At 39.4% G+C, this 19860-nt stretch overlaps 1 non-coding gene across 1 annotated transcript; it reads left to right on the top strand.

Moving 5' to 3' along the window:
• Positions 1–268: 268 nt before the first annotated feature.
• LOC132428868 (U6 spliceosomal RNA) lies at positions 269–373 on the top strand. Its single transcript, XR_009520253.1, has one exon. It is a non-coding gene; the product is annotated as a U6 spliceosomal RNA (small nuclear RNA).
• The last annotated feature ends 19487 nt before the right edge of the window (positions 374–19860 follow it).

The raw sequence follows: 19860 nt of genomic DNA, 5'->3' as shown, positions 1-19860 counted from the left end.
ATATTGGCAGGAATGGGACATCAGCTGAAGCATAATAGGCCCTGGGCTGGGTTGTGAGGTAGGCAAGGTCTGTCTGTGGTCAAACTTTCACTTCTTTTCTCAATGCCTTTGGTCCATCCTTCGGCAACTTACTCTCTCTGCCGGCACCTCGTACCTTCTTGGTGTCTCCTGGCTATGTTAGGCTCTCCATGGTGGCACCTACTGAAGCCATCTCTTTCCAGGCAGTGTCCAGCTTCTGAACTCTTATCCATGTAAAATCTAACTTATTGCTTGCTTCAGCAGTGCATATACGAAAATTATAATGATACAGAGAAGACTAACATGGCACCTCTGCATGGATGACACTCAAATTTATCACGTATTCCATGTTTTAATAATTTGCTACCATTTCCCTCACAGGTGGGGAGGGATGTGAATGCATCTAAGAAAGGGAGAGAATTACAAATGCATTTCCTGTGTTTAAAAAATAGAAGGTTTATCGATGGTTACCTATGGTGGAAGGAATAGATTAGAGAGAACAAGAATAGAAGCTAAACCTCTTTGAATACACTTTGCTTTCTGGATTTGAATTTGGAACCATGCAAACCATTTATAGAAGTAAAAAAAATTTAAATCCCTACAAATTGAAAGTAAATGAAACAACTGAATTTAACTGTATCTAGTCGGTAACATAACCACACATTTACTTTTGGTAAGTAAAGAGTCTACAAATGGATAAAAAGACAAGCAACTCCTAGATCGTCTGCTTTATGCACGCCAGCCTCTTTGTTATTCCTGCAACATGCCAACCATATTCCCCTGACAGAACTGCACTTTTCATTCCTTTAGTTTGGAACACCTTATGTTTATGGTTTAACCTCCACTTCATTCAAGTCTTTGCTCAAGTCACTTCTTAAGAGAGACCTTCCTGGATCCCTTACCTAACCTTATATTTCTCCATAGCAGTTATTGCTACCTGGCATTATTTACTGCTTGTTTGTTTGTAGCTCACATTAGACTCTAAGTCTATGAGGACAGGGACTTTGTTTCGTTTATTGCTGTATCCACATAGCCTAGAACTTGCTTGGCCCACTAATAGGTACTCAGTACATTTTTGAGCAATGAGGTTGGAAGGAACTATTAAATTTTCTTCACATACCTCTGTATTATTTGATATGTTACCATAAGCATTACTTTAAAATGTAAAAAACCAATATGTTAGGAAAGTTTTAATACTTCATAATAATTGATAAATGTATTATATTATCCCTTCTATGGCACTTGTATTAATGAAACCAAAGGGAAGCATTATTAAATGTTGAATTTCAGTTTTTGGTGATGGGCTTCGGTGTACTTTTATATTCAAACTCTAACCTCTCCACGGTAAGGCTATTCCTGTTTTAAAGCGTCACGTGGGTGTGGGTGTGAGTGTGTATACCTTCTTATCTATATGTTGGCTGGAGTTTCCTGTATGTGATAGGAAAGTATATTGTCAGTTTCAGCTGTGTGTGTGTGTGTGTGTGTATAATTTTTTTTTTTCTGGCTGTGCTGCGCGGCATGTGGGATCTTAGTTACCTGATCAGGGATTGAACCTGGGCCCACAGCAGTGGAAGCACTGAGTCCTACCCATTGGACCACCAGGGAATTCCCTCGGCTATATTTTAAGACAACCAAATGCAAATGTAAGTCCTTATTCTCCTTCGAGAAATTAAATCCATTCATAATCAATGGACCCAGATACTGAACTTACTGTTAAGAGATAAGAGATTTCACAACACTAACAAAATGTTTGAGAGGACTTTTGCTTATCAATTTTTTTGCTACTCTAGCCTCAGTGAGGTCTTTAAGGGTCATATTTCTAGTCCTAGTGCTATGTGATAAATGAAGGTCTTACATCAATTTAGGGAATTACAGGGTTTCCATATGGTACAAGTGCCCCATGCTGAGTAATGCTTTGTTTTCTTTCCACCTTTGGATTATCGTGGCTCTGTGTAAGAATAATATGGTTACATGGCACGAGTCACTCTCCTTGGCCACCTCTTACATCACTGATTTTAGTCAGTTATTCCATTACTTTAGTCAGTTATTCCAGTTTGTTCAGACAAAGAGTCTCAGACTTTTCCTTACCAATCTCACCTATCTAAGAATTTCTGATCTATGGGCTTTACTACCAAGGTTAGTTTCCTATGTCATGTCCCCAAGCCAGGGAACTTGGCTTAAAGTAGTGAGGGCTCTGTATTAATTTTAAGGGAAGCATTGTTTTCAGAGGCAAAATATCAAGGAGACACATTTCACAAAATGGGGTCTATAAACCTTAAGGTTCATTTAAACCTCAAGGATTAAGTTACAGTGCTTGCTGAAATTGCCTTTCTTGATTTGAACTAGAGGAGAGCATAAGCAAAATGTGTACGTTTTAAATATAGCAACTTGTATTTGAACTTGAAGTGGAAAACATGGCCAGAAAAACACCAGTGGTCAATAGCTATAGGAAAAGCAAAGTTCATAGTAGATAAAATCTTTAATTTAGAGGGTCCTATTCCCTCATTGTGATGAGAACATTCCAGTTTGGAAAGTCACACGTGGAACTTCTTTTATCTGGTCATATTTTCTGCTCAGTCTTATACAGTATTATGGGGCTGGTCAATCATTCAGGAGAATGGCCATATATTCATGGTAGACACAGGTTATTGAACTGCAGATTCTACCAGTTGCTCCAGGTTGTTCTTTGGTGAGATTCCATCTGCCTTTCTTGACCATTTAAGGGAGTTCTCTCAGCTTGTTCTACCAGAGAACTCCTACCAGCTGAGGAATACAAGCAGACCCGCTATAGGAGTACAGCCTTAAAGGATCAGGGAAACTTTTCAAAAGGCCCTGTTCTATTTTATGTTAAAAAAATCCTGCAATGTTTATATGATACTCTATTGTAGAAATTGAGATAATTTAAAATGCTTTAAATTACCAATTAAATTACTTAATTCTCCCCTTTATTATTCTTCAGTGAAACTGATGTACCAGGAGATAGGTCGTGCTAGGAAAGCATGGTTTTGCTCACTTCTTACCCAACCATTGCCTACTTCAAGATTGCAAGGACCTCAGCTTTAGGAGGAAGGATTTATTGTCAGACCTTCCTCTTTCTGGTCTGCTCAACCCATGGCCTGTGGCCATGGGTACATTAACAGAGGGTACGCTAATACACAACAATATGGGATGTATTATATCCCAGGTAGATAGTCCACCTTTCTGAAAACTAAACTGGCAAATTGTATATAATCCTTTTATTAAGATCCTAACAATTTTAATTTCTCAAGAGTTAACTTCAATCAGACCCTTCCACTACACTGTTTCCTCACTATCTTTCAACCTCTTGGCAAAATATCTTAGTGTTTCTTACACTACATCCTACGTCTGATCAGCATCAGTTAACCTCATCTGATCAACAGCACGACAGCATGTTGAGAGCTCTGGGGAATGAACTGGAAGGGAGGGACCAGGTATAAGGAGTTCAGGTTAAACTCAGGGTCTGAAGTGGTAACTTCTTCCCCCATACAAAGGCTGTGACTTTTTCAGATAAATTTGGAGGGTGCTTTTGGTAGGCAGAATGCCCTTCCCCAAAGATGTCCATGTCCTAAACCCCAGAATCTGTGAATATGTTACCTTAGATGGTGAAAGGGACTTTGCAGATGTGGTTAGGTTAAGGGTTTTGACATGAAGAGATTATCCTGGATTATCTGGGTAGGCACAATGTAATCACAAGGGTCCTTATAAATGAAACAGGGAGGCTGGATAGTCAGAGAAGGAGATATGACCCTAGAAGCAGAGTCAGATACAGCATGAGAAAGACTCTGGCTGTTACTGGCTTTGAGGAAATGGAAGAAGGCCACCAGCCAAGGGATTCAGGCAGCCTCCAAAATCTAGAAAGGCAAGGTAATGGATTCTCTCCCAGAGCTTCCAGAAGGAATGCAGCCCTGCCAATACCTTGATTTCAGGCCAGTGAGACCCATTTCAAAATTCTGTCCTCCAAAACAGTAAAATAATAAATTTGTGTTTGTTTTTCCTTAAGGTACCCAGTTTGTGGTAATTTGTTACAGCAGCAGTAGAAAACTAATACAGAGGTCAAATTGTGGTGATTCCAGGCATGGGTCAAATCAAGGAGATGGGATGGGGCCTTGACTTTGGAATCCAGGCAGCCAAGGTGCCCAGTGTTATGTGGCATGGGCCATTCATTATGGATCTTAGTTTAGTACAAGGCCTGGGAGATGAATAGCAGGGGTGTGCTCTGACAGAAGAGGACATGATCTCCAAGAGCATAGTAGGTATACTAGCCAGCTTACTGGAGGGCAGAAAAAAAGCCAGGTACCCAAGAAACTGGACAGAAGTATATCAAAAGAGAAGACTGATATCTCTAGGCAGGCAGATATAGGAAGCTGGTATATAACAGTGCTGCTGAAATGCTCTTGAGCATAAAGCAACAGAATATACTTTCTGAACCACAGTGACTTCTAGAAGACTAGAAATAGCTTTCCATGTTGGCCTCCAAGTTGCTCTTAGGGTTAGAAAACCTGCAGCAAGAGTGCAGCTACAGGAGAATCACTAATGATAGGCTGTTGGCCAGAAAGGGAATAGAGGGAGGGTCAGGAAACGTGGGCCAGTGTCAATTCAATGATGAGTCAGGGTCATTGATAGCTTATTGCACAGTAAAAGTCACAGGCTTCCTAATTCATACTTTTTGACTATTCAGAGGTCTGATCTAGGTGGTACTATGAACTAAGTCTAGACACATTCCTTCCTTTCTTCTTTTCCCCCACTGAGACTACCCTATTTAGGCCAATACCTCACTAGTACTATTCTACTCTTTTTTTTTTTTTTTTTTTTGTTGGCTGTACGGCTTAAGGGATCTCAGTTCCTCAACCAGGGACTGAACCCAGGCCACAGCAGTGGAAGCGCTGAATCCTAACCACTAGACCACCAGGGAACTCCCATATTACTCTTACTTAGTCTACTTGTCTTCATTTTTGGTCCTTCAGATTCATACGTTATTCATTCATTCATTCAACAAGCATTTTATTTATTATGTATAATTGTGAGACTCCTTTCCATAGATATTTTCTTTGCTGAGAATTCTAGAATAAAATATATAGTAATGAATGTAAAGTTAAAAGCTTTCATTTTTTTCTGGAACCCTGCTACTCAGTCTGCTATTAAAATCCTCTGGTCTGGCCAAACAACCATCCTCCAAACAGCCATTGCATAAGAGCCTCTTTGTAACTGGCTGCTTTGCTTTGGCAAAGCTCACAGGGACCTCTTCAGTTACCTCTTACATATGTCAACAAAACATATGCTATGCAAATACAAGTGAAGGTTAAAACAAAATAAATAGGGGGCAGGCTAGGTGGAATGTTAAGAATTAGGACCAAGTTTTCTTAACTGTCTCTATTTGCTATTGTTGCTCCAAGATTATCTGGACAAACAGCATTTCCCCTGAGATCTGCTAATTCCTTGCCACATTACAGTGCACCTGCCTTGGAGTTCTGATTTAATTTGGACCTCTAGCGTACCAGAATATAGACCCTTGGCTTACGCATCCCATGCTTTGACATCTAACCAATTTTCTCTTAAAAACAAAAAGAAAAAAAACCCCACTAAAACTATCCTTCTAAAAGTATATAATATATGACTACAGGCTTGTAAAAATCTAAACAGTATAAAAGTATAGACAATAAAAACTATAGCTCTTATATATCCTCCTCCCCAATATTGTTTTCCTTCTCAAAGTAACCATTATTAACCACATAGTGTATACCTTTCTAAATCTTTCACTGCATTTTTACATAGTAGTATACAAATTTATGAATATAGTTTTACATTTTCTTAAATAAAAATGTGTATCTTCTTTTCAATGAATAGTGCTGGGAAAACTGGATATATATGTGCAAAATAGTGCGACCCTTACCTTATGCCAAATACAAAAATTAATTCAAAATGGATCAAACACCTAAGTGTAAGATCTAAAACTATAAAACTCTTAGGAGAAAACATAGGAGAAAATCTTCATGACAAAGGATTTGATGATGATTTCTTAGATATGACACCAAAAGCACAGGCAACAAAACAGGAAATAGATTAACTAGACTTCATCAGCATTAAAAATTGTATGCATCGAAGGACACCGTCAAGAGAGTGGAAGACACACGCACAGAATGGGAGAAAATATTACAAATCATATATCTGATAAGGGATTAATATTCAGACTATGTAAAGAACTTCTACAACTAAACAACAACCCCCCCCAAACAACCCAATCCAAAAATGAAAAAGGAATTCAATAGACATTTCTCCAAATAAGATATACAAATGGGCAATAAGCACATAAAAACATGTACAACATCACTAGTCAGTAGGGAAATGGAAATCAAAACCACAAAATACCACTTCATACCTATTAGAATGACTATTATCCAAAAAATGGAAAAAATTGTTGGTGAGGATGTAAGGAAATTGGAATCCTGGTGCACCAATAGTTGGAATGTAAAATGGGATAGCTGCTGTTGAAAACAATGTGATGGCTCTTCAAAAAGTTAAATACAGAATTACCATATGATCCAACAATTCCACTTCTAGGTATATATACTCAAAACAATTGAAAGCGGGGACTCAAACAGATACTTTCACACCAGTGTTCATAGAAGCATTATTCACAATAGCCAAAAGATGGAACCAACATATATGTCCATCAACAAATGAATGGATGAGCAAAGTGTGGTATATACATACAATGGAATATTACTCAGCCTTAAAAATAATGAATATTATTTTAATACATGCTACAACAAAATACACACTACAATGAAATTAGAACTTCTCTAACACCATATACAGAAGTAAACTCAAAACGGATTAAAGACCTAAATGTAAGATCAGATACTATAAAACTCCTAGAGGAAAACATAGGCAGAACACTCTTTGACATAAATTGCTTCAATAGTTTTTTTTGTCCCGTTTCCTAGATAATGGGAACAAAAGCAAAAATAAACAAATGGGACCTAGTTAAACTTAAAAGCTCTTGCACAGCAAAGGAAACCATAAACAAAATGAAAAGACAACCCACAGAATGAGAGAAAATATTTGCAAATGATGCAACTGACAAGGGATTAATTTCCAAAATACACAAACAGCTTATATAGCTCAATATCAAAAAAAAAACCCCAATAAAAAAACGGGCAGAACACCTGAATAGACATTTCTCCAAAGAAGACATACAGGTGGCCAACAGGCACATGAAAAGATGCTCAACATTGCTTAATTATTAAAGAAATGCAGTTCAAAACTGCAATGAAGTATCACCTCACACTGGTCAAAATGGCCATAATCAAAAAGGCTATAAATAATAAATGCTGGAGAGGGTGTGGAGAAAAGGGAACCCTCCTACATTGTTGGTGGGAATGTAAATTGGTGCAGCCACTATGGAAAACAGTATGAAGGTTCCTTAAAAAACCAACACTAGCATTTACCATATGATCCAGCAATCCCACTCCTGGGCAGATATCTGGAGAAAACTCTAATTTGAAAATATACATGCACCCCAATATTCATAGCATCACTATTTACAATATCCAAGACATGGAAGCAACCTAAGTGTCCATCAACAGATGAATGGATAAAGAAGATGTGGTACACACACACACACACACACACACACACACACACACACACACTAGAATATTACTCAGCCATAGAAAAGAATGAAATAGTGCCATTTGCAGTAACATGGATGGACCTAGTGATTATCATACTAGTGAACTAAGTCAGACACAGAAAAGCAAATATCATATGATATCACTTACATGTGGAATTAAGTCAGACAGAGAAAGGCAAATATAATATCACTTAAATGTGGAATCCAAAAAACGATACAAATGAACTTATTTACAAAACAGAAGCAGGGGGCTCCCCTGGTGGTGCAGTGGTTAAGAATCCGCCTGCCAATGCAGGGGATATGGGTTCAAGCCCTTGTCCGGGAAGATCCCACATGCCGCGGAGCAACTAAGCCTGAGCGCCACAACTACTGAGCCTGCGCTCTAGAGCCTGCAAACCACAACTACTGAACCCACATGCCACAACTACTGAAGCCCGCGCACCTAGAGCCCGTGCTCTGCAACAAGAGAAGCCAACGCAATGAGAAGCCTGCGCACTGCAAAGAAGAGTAGCCCCCGCTCACCTCAACTAGAGAAAGCCCGCGCGCAGTAACGAAGACCCAACGGAGCCAAAAATAAATAAATTAAAAAAAACAAAAAACCCCCAAAACAGAAGCAGACTCTTAGACATAGGAAACAAACTTATGATTACCAAAGGGGAAAGGGGGAGGGAGGGATAAATTGGGAATTTGGGATTAACAGATACACACTACTATCTATAAAATGGATAAACAATAAGGACCTATTGTATAGCATAGGAAACTATATTCAATATCTTGTAATAACCTATAATGGAAAAGAATCTGAAAAAGAATATATGTATATGTATATAAATAAAACTGAATCACTTTGAGGTACACCTGAAACACTGTAAATCAACTATACTCAATTCCAAAAAAAATAAGAAACAGGCTTTGGAAAAGTGAGCTTTTAATAAAACAAAAATTATGACAAAAATATTGTATCTCAGCAAAACATTTTTTGATACATGCTACAACATAGATGAAATTTGAAAACATTAAAATAAGCCAGATGCAAAAGGATGAATATCATATGATATACATAGAATAGGCAAATTCATAGAGACAGAAAGTAGGATAGAGGATACCAGGACTGAAGGGAAGGGAAATAGAGAGTTACTGTTTAATCGGTACAGAGTTTCTCCTTAGGATGCTGAAAAAGTTCTGGAAATGGATAGTGGTGATTGTTGTACAAAATGTGAATTTACTTAATGCCATTGAACTGCACACTTTAAAATGAAATAATTTTTAATATAAATTTGTATATAAAATTTTATATTATGTACATTTTAACTAAATAAGTATAATATATAATGATAAATATAATAAAACAACCCCCCAAATTATACCTTGCTTTTTCAACAAATACCTGTTAGTATTATTTCAATTTCAGTAAACACACAGTTACCTCAATCTTTTAAAAATAGTGTTTAAAATTTTATAATGGAGGGACTTCCCTGGTGGTGCAGTGGTTAAGAATCCGCCTGCCAATGCAGGGGACATGGGTTCAAGCTCTGGTCTGAGAAGACCCCACATGCCACGGAGCAACTAAGCCCCTGTGCCACAACTACTGAGCCTACACTCTAGAGCCCGCGAGCCACAACTACTGAGCCTGCGCTCTAGAGCCCGAGTGCCACAACTACTGAGCCCACATGCCACAACTACTGAATCCCACACGCCTAGAGCCCGTGCTCCGCAACAAGAGAAGCCACCACAATGAGAAGGCTGCACACTACAACAAAGAGTAGCCCCCGCTCACCACAACTAGAGAAAGCCCACGCACAGCAACAAAGACCCAACGCAGCCAAAAATAAATACGTAAATAAATTTAAAAAATTTATAACGGAAAATTCAAACATATTAAAAAGCAAAGGGAATAGTATACTAAATTCCCACCCATCACCCAGCTTCAATGGTTATCAACGCGTGGTTAGTCTCGTTTCTTCTGTTCTCCCTCTCATCTACTCCTTTTCCCCCTCTATCTGCTCTACCTCATGTTATTTTGAAACAAATTCCAGAAGTCATAATATTTAAATTATGAATGTTTAAGTATGAATCTGTATAAGGACTCTTTACTGAAAAACATAACCACAATACCATTATCACACCTACAATATTTAATAATTCCTTAATCTCAACAAATATGCAGCCAGTGTTCAGATATGCCTGATTGTATTATAATATTTTTTAGTTGGTTTGTTGAAATTAAGACTCTGTACAAGTTCTACACATTGTAATTAGTTATATGTCTTTTAAGTCGCTTTTCATCTATAGACTCTCCATCACTCTTCTTTCGCCTTTATTAGTTGAAGAAACTCAGTTGTTTGTTACGTAGTGTTTCCCATAATCTGGATTTTGCTAATTTTATCCTCATGGTGTCATTGAACATGTTCATTTGAACTCTGTATTTCCTGAAAATTGGTAGATAGACCTAGAGGCTTGGTCTTTTTTTTTTTTTTCCTTCTTATAGCTTTTGTAGGTTGTGTTGTGTACTTCCTATGTGCACCATTTTGGAGGCACACGATGTCTGGTTGTCTTTTTTCTGATATTAAAATTGATCAATGAGTTCAGCTTGATTTATCCATTATAAAGCTCCCCATCAGCTTCCTACTTAACAAGTTTAGTGCTCATTGATGATTATTTCATTAGGATTGAAATATGGCGATATTCTTTTTCTATTATTTCTTCTTCACTTAGCTGGAATTATTCTACAAAGAAAAACTTTTCCATATCAACTATTTTTATTATCTTGTGTTAGTTAGGACAGAAAAGGCAGAAGAAATTGTTGATTCTTTCCCTTTATTACAGTTTTCAGAATAATGAGTCATAGGTAATTTTAAACCATCAGGAAATGAATACAAGAGTGATTTAGCCCATGGATTTAGAGTGGGGGATATATCTTTAAGGAAATTTGGATGATTTCTGTCTTTGAAAGAAGCCTGTTCTAGGTGACCTGTAAGGTCCGTATGAACTCAAAATTTTTCTTATTCGTGAAAAACATTTATGCTTTATTTCTTAATTTTGTAAAGAATTAGTTAATATATTCTAATGTTCTTTAGAGTGTAAGACATTCCTTTAACATATAGCATAATTTATTTGCCAAATAATTGGCAATAATTTTGTGGGTTTATCTCAAAGTACTGGAGAGTTAGCTGATATTTTTTGGCGGACTACTTCATTATCTTTAAAATTTTTATGTAAAAAATTTAAGCTATATATATATATTTTTTTGCGGTATGTGGGCCTCTCACTGTTGTGGCCTCTCCCGTTGCGGAGCACAGGCTCCGGACGTGCAGGCTCAGCAGCCATGGCTCACGGGCCCAGCCGCTCCGCGGCATATGGGATCTTCCCGGACCCGGGCACGAACCCGCGTCCCCTGCATCGGCAGGCGGACTCTCAACCACTGCGCCACCAGGGAAGCCCTAAGCTATAGTTTTAAACTTTAAATATTAAGCAAAGAAAAATTGCAAGGAGAGTGCAGAGAACTACTGTTTGCCCTTTACCCTACTCACCAATTCTATCATTTTTCTACACTTTTTCATATTCTCTCTTATTCCCTCTGTTTGTATACACACACACATGCACATGTATGGTGTATGTGTATGTATGGTGTTGTCTTTATACATAGATATGTCTATATCTCTCTATCCACATCTGTACACAGGTGTTATATATATTATTTATTTTTCCTAAACCATTTGAGGGTAGGTTTCATGCCTCATGCCCCTTAATATTTCTGTGCATATTTGCTAAGAACAAGAAGATTCTCTTACATAATCACAGTTATCAATTCAGAAAATCTATCATTAATAAAATATTTTTATTCAACCTACAGCCCACATTTCAATTTCATCAGTTGTCCCAATTAGGTCCTTTAGAGAATTTTTCCCCTCTAATACAGAATCCAGTCCAAAGTCACTTACTGCATTTAGTCACTGTGCCTCTTAATCTGTTATCATCTAGAACACTTCCTTAGCCTTTCTTGCTCTGTCATGACACTGACATTTTTGAGGAATCCAGGTCAATTTCATTCATTTTTTCCTGCCATAACCATATACATTATTCAGTTCTCATCATAAGTAACAGAAATTGCCTATGGCTGACTGAGCAGGAAAGGAATTTATTAAAAAGGTATTGGGGAGCTCCCTGACATATCTCAATAAATACATTTTATTTTGCATATATATATATATACATCAAACCATATTGTTTACACACACAAAATAGTGATATTTATTGAGCACTTCTAATGTGCCACTGTCCCTATTACACTATAAGCATTGTCTTACCCAAAACATGACCCTATAAGATACTCTTTCCAATACTCCTGAGTCCCATTTTGAAAATGAGACGATTGTGGATTACGGAGGTTAAGTGGCTTGCCCAAGGTCACACAACTAATACGGGGCTGAGTGTTCAAAGTCAAGTTGTGTCTGACACTAAAGTCCATCCCTCTTCAGTTCCACAGTTTTATATGGCAGCATTACTTGAACATTTTCCCGTAAGATATTTTCTAGAAAATAAATGATCTGTGATAACCTGAAATATTAAGTATTGTTTCAGTAGATATTATATAATAAGAGGTACATGCTGAAAAACATTCACACTTTTGTATAGCTTTTTTCCATCTTTAAAAATGCTTCACAGACATGACCTAATGCTACAGTTACTGGCCAGAAAATCCTCGGCGTGCACATCAAAATGTACCCACTTGGGGGCACCCACAATGCAGCTTTTCTGCCTGTTCTCCTGCCCAGAAGCTTTAAGCCCTGCAGAGCTGGAGTTGAGCTAGCTGATGAGCTCAGGCTGCTCTACAGGACTCAGACAGCAGGAGCTAATGTCTCAAGGAAGTGTCTCCTGTATCTCCAAGTGGGGAGAATATCTTCCTTAGCCTGTTGCCTGAACAATACATTGTTATGTGTTATTTAAAACATTAATAATTAGTGCATTTGCTACAGGCCAAATGTACTAGATACGTTATTAGGATTTAACGACCAAGACCTAAAAATAATTGCTGATTAAAAATGATATATTTGTCCAAAGGGGTTTTTGGATTTATGCTATGCCAACATTAGGCACATAATAATTAACAGGGGTAAACATAAACAGCAGGGGTAAAAATGTGTCCTAAAATCAAGCTAAATGTTTCAAACTGATTTTGCATGTGTGTTCACCTGAGGCATGCTCTCTGGTGATCTCTAGAGCATGGAGGGCTTCTACAGGTGTTACTGCTAATATAATCTCTAGGTCAGTCATTTGGTCTTCAGCTGTATCAGATAGTAGAGATGCTCCTGAAATATACTGTCAAAGATGTCATTGACCCAGATGTAGTTGCCAAGACTGCCTAGAAAGGGGTTATTATTCTAGAACATAAGGAGAGAAGATATGGAAAACGAGATTCTACTGGACGTGGCTATCACAGTGTCTTTTATACCCACCGCCTCTGCTAAAGAGGCAGATGAAGGTGGCTATGTTTCGTACCATATAAATCTGCCTTGCACTAGAGGGGGCCAAAATATCGACTGGAGAGCAGCTTGCAGGGTGATCTGGCTCAAAAAGCACTACTCAAAGAGGGACAAACTGGACCAATCATGTGCTCGCTTGCAGGAATCTGATTTGGGAAACTGAAACACGAAGTGGGTAACAGTAGGAACTGATGTGGAAGGAGTATAGAGGGGGGTACAGTGTAGAATAGAGGCCAAGAGCAAAGCCAAGTATGAGGAAGCTAAGCTGTGAAAAAGATGAGAATAATTAAGTGGAAGCTGTGAGAAGGAGAAGACAGAGAAGAGAAATCCAGTCATTTGCGGGAGGAGTAGCAAGAAGTTTGAGAAGAAGCAGAGACAGGGAGAGGCTGAGCCATGTGGAAATGGAGCACTTTAGAGGAGAGTCATGGCTCTTGTTCCCGAGGGTCCTTGGGAACAGTCTGATCCCTGTTTCTGGTCCAGTCTGGTCCCTGTTCCTTGACTGCCATGAGATCCTGGCTCCATCCTGAGTCTCATAATAAACAGCCATTAATTGTGCAAACTTGAGTGAATATCTGTCTCTCTCTAACCAAACTAACCAGAATAGGAGTAATGGGAGAGAAAAGTATTACTGCTTCCAGAGTCCTTTTTGAAAACGTGTGGTAAAATATACATAAAATCTACCCCTTTAATCATTTTTAAGTACACGGTTCAGAAGCATTAAGCACATTCATGTTGTTGTGCAACCATAAACACTGCCCATCTCCAAAACTTGTTCATCATCCTGAACTCTGTACCCATTAAACAATAACTCCCCCTGTCCCCTCGTGCAGCCCCTGGCAACTACTACTCTACCTCTGTCTGTATGAATTTGTGCAGAGTCCCTTTTGAATGAATAATACTGGTAGTAAATGGTTATTATTTATAATTTATATAAATTATATTTATATTAGTTAGGATTCATTTAAAATATTGGTATCAGATTGTTAAGATATTACTTATATTATTGGTATTAAATAGTTAAGTATATATATTTAATATATTTGTTATAATAATACATGTATACGTATTATTTATGGTTAAGATATTTATTTTATTTAAACGGCTAAGATATTATTTATCTGGACAAAACCACTGCCCCGAGTTTTGGGGGAGCTGGAGTTATCCCAAAGAGCCTGGAATGTTTAGACTATTGATTGTGTGCAGTCAATTAATTGCATAAGGAATACAAACCACACAGGAAAGTGTCTAGGATGTTGAGCAATGTCTTTAGCCATGTTCTAGCAAAGGGGTTGGTATGTTTCGAGGAACACTCCTTGATGTATGAAGCAAAATGACCCTCCTTGGGAGGGAAAGACTGAGATCTGGGAAGAAAGGAGGCCAAGGAAATTGTGGGTTAAAGTCGGCCATCTCTATACGGCTAGAATAGAATTATTATACCAATTTGATTCCTGAAGACTACTTTGGAGACATCCTTCTAAGAGGCTTCAAGGTGTCATAGACTATATATTTTGCCAGTGGTTGTCCTGGACCCTCAACAGTGTGGGTCTATGAGGAGATGAGAGTAAGCTTAAGCTTTTAGGGAACAAGGGTTTGGGGGGATCGACCTGACCAGTTTCTGAGGAAGCTGGTCCAGAAGTCCAAATCACAAAATGCAAATTAAGGTATCAGATAAGGGGAGCTGGGATCCTGCAGCTAGATTCCCTGAGCAGTAGCTATGCTGATGATACTCAATGGCTGATGTCATTTTGGTTCTCATGAAAACAGGATCCTAGACAGCATGGGGGGGGATCAGGACATGGTCCAAATCCTGGGAAAAATAGATTGACCAGAACTAGGTAGACTGATAGAGTCCCAGCCAGACAAACACATTCAAGGCAGTGCTGGACCAGTGAATAAACCAGAACTGGTGTCAATAGTCTCTTCCTTCAAACTGAATATCTATGACAGGGATTCGTGTAGAAGGCTGCTGTTCCTCCCTTCCAGGTAAGACTGATGAAAGGAGAGAGAAGCAGAACCTAATTATAGTTATGTTTGGTTCTCTTTAGCATAACGACAGGGTGGGACTGAGCCGGAAGGTTGAACATGTCAACTGCCCATATCTGGGCTTGAGCACACAAAACAGAGAGTGTGACAATCAGCGTCTTGCCCGGGAGTCTAGAGGAGTTCCATGGCTTTACTGATTGATCCCCTCTTTCAGACCATCCAAGTAAGGCTAAGCAGGCATTGTCCTGAGAACGTGCAAATTCCCTACTTCGTAGACCAGCAACCAAACTCCGGACATAGAACGGATGTGTCTGATCAAGGCACTCATGCTGAAAGCTGACCTGGAAGATGGTGTTGTGGCACTGGCCACTGGGATTCCATGTTATTCTGCATACTTTGTCCATCCCTGTTACACGGCATTCAGATCCTCCTTTAGTGGATCTTGTTAACCGAGCTGCTAAGAGCCTTGTCAGCAGACAGCCTTCAGTTGCCAGCCCCTTCATGAATGACCTAACAAAGGAGAAACAGCCATGCCTGAGGTCACCCTTTCTGAGACAGCCCATATCCAATGATTGACCAATGGGGAATATAAAGACACTGACATCTTGGCCCAACTTGAGGCAACTCTGAAGGGCTATTCTAGCTCCGGCACTTCCCACAGAGTCACCTGAGGCAGCTTGATTTCTCCCTTTGCCCAGTTTTACTTCTGTCCCTGCTCTGGTCTGAATGTTTGTGTCTCCCCAGAGTTCATATGTTGAAATCCTAACCACAAAGGTGACAGTATTGGGCTTCCCTGGTGGCGCAGTGGTTGAGAGCCCGCTTGCCGACGCGGGGGACGTGGGTTCGTGCCCCGGTCCGGGAGGATCCCGCGTGCCGCGGAGCTGCTGGGCCCATGAGCCATGGCCGCTGAGCCTGCGTGTCCGGCGCCTGTGCTCTGCAACGGGAGAGGCCACAACAGTGAGAGGCCCGCGTCCCGCAAAAAAAAAAAAAAAAAAAAAAAAAAGTGATAGTATTAGTAGGTGGGGCCTTTGAGAGGTGACTAGATCATGAAGATGGAGCCCTCATGAAGGGGACTGGTGCTCTTACAGGGAGATTCCACAGGGCTCCCTAGCCCCTTCTGTCATGTGAGGGTACAGTAAGAAGGCTCTGGCTATGAACCAGGAAGAGGCTTCTCACCAGAAAACGTGACCATGCTGGTGCCTAGATCTTGGAATTCCAGTCTCCAGAACTGTGAGAAATAAATTTCTTGTGTTTATAAGCTACCCATCTGGTGGTGCTTTATTATAGCAGCCCGAACAGACTAAGATAGCCCCCTTCCTTCCTCAGGTGCCCACCTCGAGGGTATTCCTTTGTAAACCTCCTTGCCATGGGCCTCAGTTTATATGTTGCTGCTCATTCTTAGTTCTTGTTCTCAAGTCCCTGTACTGGTGACTTGTCTTATGCCCCAGTCATCACACTGGGGGCTGGTCCTGTTCTGATTCGTTCTCTATGCGGTTGCTGTTGCCATTTGCTTTCCATTAATTTCAGGACACTGAGCAACGCTGGCTAAATGCCAGTAGCGTTCCTCAGCTGCGCACAGCCAGAAATGTTTCCAAATATTTCCAATCCCCCAAGCTTGTCGTGCCACTCTACTTGAAAACCACCCTGTCTGCACACCTTCCTAGGGTGCCAGACTTCGTGCTGAACGCAGAGTGGAACCTCGTTGTCCGAGGGCAGAGCATGCCTCACCAATTCCCTGTTTGTTGCTGTGCCCTGTTCTGTTCATCCGTTAGGATCGCTGAATGGCCACTCATTCGGTAGGTCCATCTGTTGGGGCCAGGGGAGACCGAGACAAGGGAAATGAGGCCCAGCGCTAAGAATAGGTCCACACAACAGCATCGGTAGATGTAACTATTGTTAATAAGAATAGTGACCACTTAATCACGACTTACTATGAGCTTCCATACATTAATGAGCTCACTTAATTTTCATAACAACCCTATGAGATAGATGCTATCGTTCCTCCATTTTATAGGTAGGGAAATTGAGGTAAAACACAATTAAGTTACTTGCCCAAATTGAGATTCCACCACAGGAAAAAAAGTCCCATCACTTAACTTCTCCCCTTAACATTGTTTCTTTTCAGTGTTAAATGGACTTCAACAGAGTCCCGAGTGGTGCAAAGGGCCATCACTATCATCTTACAACAGATTAGTTGCTGAAAAATGGAAGGGAAACCAAATATTTGTTGGATAAGTCTCATTTTCCAAAGAATTATATTGATTTCATCCTTGAATCTGTGTTTTCATTGATTCAGAGCTTCCCAGCAGTGAAGTTGGTCTGTGTGAGATCCTGATCTCTTGCCCTCAGACTGGCTAGTTGGCAGTAACCTCTCCCACTCACTCCAGTGGAATGTGCAAATATTATCATGCCTACGGGTGCCTTGATGTGACACTGGTAGTGAAAGCACAGCAAATTAATGGGTATTTCAAGTTTTCTTGCTCTTGCCTTCTTTGTTGAATACTTCAATACTAAATGTGCTGGGTAAGTTTGCGGCTTAAAGGGGCTTTTTTCCCTCTTTTTTTATCTCAATTTAGACCATCTGAAGTTTTAATTTTCTGAAATTAGATTTTTTCCTGGCTTGGAAAAAGGCAAGGTTTCAGTATTTAAGAGACACAGAGGCGTGAGATACCAGTAGAATAGAGTTTTGGGATATTACATTAGAAGGTGTTGAGTTCATTGAGATTAAAAGAACACACAGGTGGGGGGAGAGATAAATTAGGAGTTTGGGATTAACATATACACACTACTACATGTAAAACAGATAAACAACAAGGGCCTACTGGAAGCACAGAGAACCATATTCAACATCTTGTAATAACCTATAGTGGAAAAGAATCTGAAAATATATATAACTGAATATATGTATAACTGAATCCCTTTGCTGTACACCTGAAACTAACACAACATTGTAATTTAACTATACTTCAATTTTAAAAAATGGTTAAAATGTTACAAAAAAAAGCACATTGAAACTGGAAGTAAACTTCAATACGGTGCTGCACGAGAGGGTGATCTTGAAGGTAAGTGACTCACAGAGCACACAGGAATTTGCAAAAATCCAGATTACATAAACTCTATCTTAGCCAAGAACTGAAAGCAATCAACCAAAGAATTATTTATGCAAAGATCTATACAAATGTTCTTCCAATAAAGACTTATCTGCATTTGAGAAGGTCTGAAGTATTTCTCCTCAAAGCCCGCTCCACATATCCCAGGTAGTTAGAACAGGGCTTCTCAAACTTGCTGTCCCTTAGAATCAAGTGAGGAGATTTTTAAAACTCTTGCGGCACAGGCTGTACCCTATACCAATTAAATCAGAATCTCTGGGCCTGAGACATAGGCATCAGTCTTTTAAAAAATTTCTCAAGTAATCTGAACATTTGAGAACATTGTTCAGAGCAGTGGTTTTCAAACTTGAGCTGCACTAGGGATCACCTAGAGAGCTTGTTAAACCATAGCTCGCTGGTTCTCACCCCCAGAGTATCTGATTCAGTAGGTCTGGGGTGGGGCCTGAGAATTAGTAGATCTAGCCATCTTCCAAATGGTGCCAATGCTGCTGGTCCAGGGAACCACACTTTGAGAACCACTGATTTGGAGAATTATTTACATATTCATTAATGCCATCTGAAGACATGTAAGTCATAAATTTTTTTGCTGGGCAGCTTAAGTAGATGCAACATCCTTGGAAAGGAATCTAACCACAGTTGTGAGCTCACTGCACACACTGGTTCTTTGGCAGGGCTACATTCATGCCCATCTGTTAGGCTGGCAGCATGCCCACAGAGAATGTGCTATGCCAATTTCAGCAGGGGATAGGTGCTAACCAAACACGGTTGTGTAGGGATGGTTTTCAGCACACAGCGAGCGCCGTTTCTTGGGCCAGGCAATCCTGCTGTTTGCAAACAGCTCCAGTCTGGGGCCTCATGCTTCCTTACATCTGTAGGTGCTTGAGGACATGATTAAAAAAATAATCAACAAATGGTTGATTATATTTCTCCCTCAATCTGCCTTAGTATTGTAATTTGGCATGTAGAGAAGCACTCTCCCTTCGGTGAGCTGGAAGCCATTCCTAAGTACTTTACATATGTAATGCTTGAAAACAGCAAGATTTGGATGAACTGCATGTATTTGTTTGTAAATGTCATCATTGGTTTTTTTTTGCTTTATTTAAAATTTTCTTTATCTTAATTTTAAAATTTATTTCTCTTTATCTTTTTTCTTTGTTTTTAAATAAAGGTGTTCACTCTGTTTCTGAGCTAGGCTTTTTTCCCTTTTATCACCAGTTTTCTTAAGTCTCTGATTTGACTTTTAAAGTATGGAAGTGTCTTATTAAAAAGTTAAACCGGGAGTGGGGGAGTTTCTGCTGCAGAATTCCAATTACATTATAAATCGATTACATGGATTATAAATCAAAGTGTATTTATTATTTCATTTGTCCCACGATCAAACCTGGGCTTTGAAGAGATCTTTGAACATTTTTAGATTAAAACATTAGTTTTCAGATTAAGAATTCCTTGACCACTTTAAAATAAATACAAAGTAAAACAATGAAAAAAGAAATTCATTGATTTATAAGAAAGAAACCCACTGATTTCTGCAAAATCTTTTAAGAAATCATACAGATTATGCTGGGATTATACAAGGGAAACTAGGGCTGGGAGAATGAAGGGGCAAGGAAAA

Source organism: Delphinus delphis, chromosome 7 (assembly GCF_949987515.2).
Source record: "Delphinus delphis chromosome 7, mDelDel1.2, whole genome shotgun sequence".
NCBI classification, from domain to species: domain Eukaryota; kingdom Metazoa; phylum Chordata; class Mammalia; order Artiodactyla; family Delphinidae; genus Delphinus; species Delphinus delphis.
Note: the sequence above shows the minus strand (reverse complement) of the source record. Positions and strands in the feature narration are given on the sequence as shown.